The sequence below is a fragment of the Phoxinus phoxinus genome, assembly GCF_949152265.1.
Source record: "Phoxinus phoxinus genome assembly, chromosome: 8".
Classification (NCBI taxonomy): domain Eukaryota; kingdom Metazoa; phylum Chordata; class Actinopteri; order Cypriniformes; family Leuciscidae; genus Phoxinus; species Phoxinus phoxinus.
The window spans coordinates 36406141-36412203 of record NC_136883.1 but is presented as its reverse complement, the minus strand read 5'-3'; the positions used below and the strand labels follow the sequence as shown (position 1 = coordinate 36412203).

Here is a 6063-nt window from a genome sequence, read left to right as displayed (position 1 = left end):
TACAATTTGTTAAAAAAGGGTCTTCTCAAATTCACTGAAGTTTTATGAGCGTTTTCTTCGGCCTTTATCCATTTTTTTTGGTTAAGTGTAGTGACTCCTGTTCCACACACTCCTTAAGACTAATGAATTACAAGTACTCCATACCAGGTTTTTATAGCAACCTCTCCTTAGCCACATGTGCATGCCATTAATCTAATCGGGTTTCCAAAATATGATCTCACTTGTCCTTGATTACCTTAATCTGAGACTCTGTAGTCTAGTTAATCCAAACTTAAGCAACATCTCAGAAAGTCAGTTGTTTAGTGTGGATTAATGTAAGTAGAATTAGCCTGGTTTATTTTAAGCCCTTAACGGGAAACTGGGCCGTTATGTTTTTAATATGAAACCACACAGAAAGACTGGTTAGGCCGAATAAATGGTTTTATGCATACTCTTAACTTTGACAGTATTTGTCTTCCCAATAACTGTTTATTGCAACCATAATCATCAAATATGCACAATACTGGACATAATTTGCTGTATATAATAACAAAACAAGACCTTAATCTTGAGTTAATAGTCTATGGATGCAAACGAGAAAGTAAATGATTAATTGATGGATATATAATATGAAGAAAAGTAAAATAAACATTTTCTTATACAAAACATAAAAGCCATAATACTTCCTTGTATATTCAGTCTCTACACAGTAAATGTTTTCAAATCATTTCAATTAGAAGATGCAACAGAATAAACATACATACTATTATAGCGATGCATACGGCATTTAGTCAAGTCACCTTCATTTATACAGCGCTTTTAACAAAATAGACTGTTTCAAAGCAGCTTTACAGAAATAATAGGAAATTAAAGTAACAGAGATTGTTTAGGCTTTACAGCAGCTCTAGAGTAAAGTTATTGTCCAGCTAAAGTTAGATTTTGATTGATTCACTTCCATTGCAAAGATAATTAGTTATTAAACCGACACCGTTCTAACAGAAAACCCTTAATGCGCTTAGCGATAGTGACTCACAGTATCGATCAATAGTGTTCAACACTATTTATTAAATGGTCTTGGGCTGCCGTCCTCTTTATAGATCAGGTCAATGACACAGTTGATAAGTTTCTTGTCATTTTCGTCCAGATCCTGTACATCAGATTCAGAAGATGGCTGGCTTAGATTCTTCCAACATTGCCAATTCATTCTCCTTGCTCTTGAAATCACCACCAAAATGGCCCTTTTAGAAACATCACGGAGTGTCCCAGGAGGAGGAACGTGTGTGTCGCAGGAGAATCCATAATCGTTCCATTTATCGCCCTTCATATAGAATTCAGAATGATTCAAAATCATCGCTTTTGGATCGCTTTCAAGAAACAACTTGTATGCCTGCTCCCACCACTCTTCACCCACGTCCTCAGTTACGCTTTGCCAATTTGACATCTGTAGAAAAATAGGAAATGAAAACAAGTCTGCTAGTAAACAGTTTGCATCCCAATGTTTTAAGAACATTTAACCCTTCCTTGAGTGCCAAACTTTACTACAGGGGAAACTCGAAAGATTAGAATATGGTGCAAAAGTTCATTTATTTCAGTAATTCAACTTAAAAGGTGAAACTAATTAGGGCTGTAAACAATTAATCGAATCCAAAATAAAAGTTTGTGTTTACATAATATATGTGTGTGTATTGTGTATAATTATTTTGTGTATATATATATATATATATAAATACACACATATGCATGTATATATTTGAGAAATATTTGCATTTATATACTGCATATATATTTTTATATGATTTATATTATATATAAATATAACTATTTTATATATAAATTAAAAATAAATCTTAAATATATACATGCATGTGTGTATTTATATATACAAAATAATTATACACAATACACACACATATATTATGTAAACACAAACTTTTATTTTGGATTCGATTAATCGTTTACAGCCCTAAAACTAATATATTATATAGACTCATTACATGCAAAGTGAGATATTTCAAGCATTTATTTGTTATAATTGTGATGATTATGGCTTACAGCTTATGAAAACCTTTTCACAATATTCTAATTTTGAATTTGTGTTTTTCATAAGCTGTAAGCCATAATCATCAAAATTATAACAAATAAAGGCTTGAAATATCTCACTTTGCATGTAATGAGTCTATATAATATATTAGTTTCACCTTTTAAGTTGAATTACTGAAATAAATGAACTTTTGCACCATATTCTAATTTTTCGAGTTTCACCTGTAATGTGATTTGTGAACGGTTTCAGTTTTAGGCACTTCACCGAGTGCCTAACTTCACAGCTCTGATGTGTGACCGGTGAGTGGCTCACGTGTGTGTGTGTTTCTCCGCTGCACATTACTCAGTGGATGTGTGTGTTGTTTTGGTGAGCTCTGATCTGATGGTCCTTGAGGTGTTCTGCCCGCGAGTAGCGCTTCTCACACTGCGTGCACCTGTGGGGTTTCTCTCCGGTGTGTGTCCGCATGTGTCTGACCAGCTGCCCGCTCCTCCTGAAGCTCCTCTCGCACTCAGAGCAGTGGTGACATCTTTCTGCCGTGTGTGTGTGTGTGTGTTTCTGCAGCTCCTCTGCGCTCTTGAAGCTCTTCTCGCACTGAGCGCAGTGATGTGGCTTTTCTCCCGTGTGGATTCTCCAGTGGATTTCAAGTCTTCCTGGTCGTACGAAGCCCTTGCCGCATTGAGAGCAGTGATAAGGTCTGTCGTCGGTGTGTGTGCGCACATGTTCGGACAGATTCTCTTGCGATCTGAAGCACGTGTCGCAGTGCTGGCACTGGTAGGGCTTGTCTCCGGTGTGAATGCGCATGTGTCGCGTGAACCGTGTTTTCACACTGAAGGTCATCCCACACTTTGAGCAATAATGAAGCTTGCGTGCCGATTTCTTTTTCAGTGTCATCCTCCTTTTCTTCTCTTGTTGCTTTTCTTTATGAACCATGGTGAGCAATTCTACAAGTACAATATGAAAGTTCAACGCCATGAAATTTGTTTTATTGCAGATTCATTTTTAAGAAAAAATCAGAATAGTGAAGTTAAGGTAGGGCTGTAAACGATTAATCGCGATTATCAAATCCAAAATAAAAGTTTGTGTTTACATAATATATGTGTGTATTGTGTATAATTAATTTGTATATATAAATACACAAACATGCATGTATATATTTGAGAAATATTTGCATTTATATACTGCATATATATTTGTATATGATTTATATTATATATAAATAAAACTATTTTATATATAAATAAAACAAATTTCTTAAATATATACATGCATGTGTGTGTGTATTTATATATCCAAAATAATTATGCACACATATATTATGTAAACAAACTTTTATTTTGGATTTGATTAATCGTTTACAGCCCTAAGTTAAGGACACATGAAAGGGTTAACTGACAAAAGAAAAACTTTACTGTGAAACCTTTCACAAATCACAACAGTAAAATTAAGGACTGGAGCAATGGTTAAGAATAGAAGTTAAGAAAACAGGAAATAGTTAACGGGACTGTTAAGATAATCTTTGCATCACTAATTTCCTGTTTACTTACGGAAGCCCTGCATGTATGAGTTATTGGATTTATAGCCAAAATAAATCTGCATTTCCAACCGTAAGTCTTCGACCGAGGAGGTCTCTTAATGCTTCAGTCAAATCATCGAGAATGCATCATGAGAACGGAATGCATCACTGGTACTAGTTATGCTTCAATCATAAATTATCAAGCACATTATTTAAAACTTACTGCTTATATAGGCTTTGCGATGTCCTGTGTATATACCGAGCGGTACACGTTCAGACAGCTGTTTTTGGTCTGAAAAGAGCAGAAACTCGACAAGTGTTGACGTTCGTGGAAAATGCGAACCAGGCAGAGCTCGGCCAACCCGGAAGTGTGTTTGAGAAATACAGCACAAAGACCGCCTACTTATACCCTAAAAGTATGTACCGATTTCTTTCATTCCGATTTCAAAGGACATACTACTACTTGTATATGAAGACATCCGATGCAAAAGCCTCTAAAAAAAAAAACACCTCTGTCAAAAATGAGATAATAATATTGAGTGAATGCTCTCCGGAAAATACTACGTTCATCAACTTTCATTTCAAACCACAGACTGTAAAAAAAAAAACACTTTAACTTCAAAGTCACTATATCCCAGCCTCACCCCATTCAGAAATGCCGGTACTTGGGTAGAAACCTTACATATGAGACTGATAAAAAATGTTCATATTAAACAGAAACTTTAAACGGACTTAAAAGCCTTTTGCATCTGAAGTCTTCATATAATATACAATTGCGTCTTTAACACAGTCGTATTTCTATACTGGTCTGTTTACAGATGGTTCACAGAATTCAAGCTGAAATGTCAGAAGTTGTGTCCCAAATTACACAGTCTACACTTTGGAGACTGATAATAAGCAGCATGTGTGTATGTATGTACATTAATTTACAAACTTTTATGTTAGATGCGATTAATCAATTTGACGGCACTAATAAATATACATACATGCATTAAAATGTAATGTTTTATGCTGGTTCACTTACTGTCATGTGACACCACAAATAAAGACTGGTTAGGTTGGAGAATTTTTTTATTCGTACACTACACTTGTAACTTTTTGTTTATTACAGCCATATCCATCAAGCATGCACAACACTAGACAAACATCATGGTTAAAAAGGTCAATTACAAAAACAAAACAACTCAAATAAGAGATGCAAATTTGGTCACTGTCCCTTAAATTGAGTTTTGTAATTTGGGATATACACATGGCTGTGGTCCAAGCTGGTGTTGAAGGAATGGTCCTGGTACATCCCGCACAGTCCGAGGTGCTGTGAGAAGGTCTGGGATATGGGGTGATAGGAACAGGGCGAGGATTCAAGCGTCGCTGATCGAGCCCCGTAGTCGCTGGATGTGGTTTTAAACATCAGGTTCTGAGATCTGGCTAGTGCTGGATCTTCAGCTGATCCTGGTTTGTCCATGCAGGAGAAGACTGGATTTCCAGGATTAGCACATGGATGCTCGGGATTTGACATTATGACTGACTGCAGGCAGAAGCAGAGGAAAGTGAATCATCAGTAAGATATAGCCAGTTACTCATTATAGTTTTGCTGTTATTAAAATATGATTTTAAGAAAATACTAAATGCAATTAACGTTACCAGTGGTAGGCCTAATATTAACCAGAATCTATAAATACAGATAATTTAACCCTCTAAACTTCCAGGAAATGGTCTCTCCATTTTTTATTTTATTTTGTTGTAATGTATTTTAAAATAAATTGTAACGTTACTGTTTATTATTTGAACATGCACATGTATCTAGCTTTTTTAATGTAATATTTATAATATTGTATGCATTATTCTTTCTAGCGCAATTTCAATATTACATTACATTACAATGAAAAATATACATTTAATAAAAAAAAAAAGAAGGTATTTTGAAGTGTAAATATAAGCTTACCAGTTTTACAGCGAGAATGGACGTTCAAACTCCTGTGTTGTAGTTTCGTCTCTATGGCAATGACCGGTCACGTCAGCGGCGCGGGAGCATGAATAAAAAGTTGTAAACATTTCATATTTCAGTCAACTAGATTTGCTCGGAAATTACATGTAAATACTGGAATCTGTTGCTGTTAAACAGATTAAACTAATCAGCAACAACGCAAACAGAGATACTTAAATTAATTCACTCACAGAATACGTTTAGCCCTGCCCATAGGTTCACGGGAAATGTAGTTTTTAGAGTTCAAGAATGATAAGACACTTCTGGGGATAGTTCCGAGTAAAACTACAACTCCCATTCATCTTCCGCTCGGATATGTCTTTTTGTACTTTGTACTTTTGGTGAAAAATAAATGCAGCGAAGTTGAATGCTTTATTTTTATTCAACCAGAGTAAAAGTACCACAATTTATTTATACAAAAAAAAAGTATACCAAACGTTTTTTTTTTTACTTTGATTTTTTTCCCCAATCACTAGGCCTAGTTCTTGAAGATTAACTAGGTAACACTTGAGTAGTGATTCTGTGACCACATTGAGAGTAAAATAA

The 6063-nt window shown here is 35.1% G+C and overlaps 1 long non-coding RNA gene across 1 annotated transcript; it reads right to left on the bottom strand.

Annotated features, from left to right (window-relative positions):
- Positions 1 to 384: 384 nt before the first annotated feature.
- On the bottom strand, positions 385 to 3905 carry LOC307003282. Its single transcript, XR_013798662.1, has 3 exons — positions 3757 to 3905; positions 2333 to 2961; positions 385 to 1420 (listed from the first exon to the last, which is right to left on the bottom strand). It is a non-coding gene; the product is annotated as an uncharacterized lncRNA (long non-coding RNA).
- Positions 3906 to 6063: the final 2158 nt, after the last annotated feature.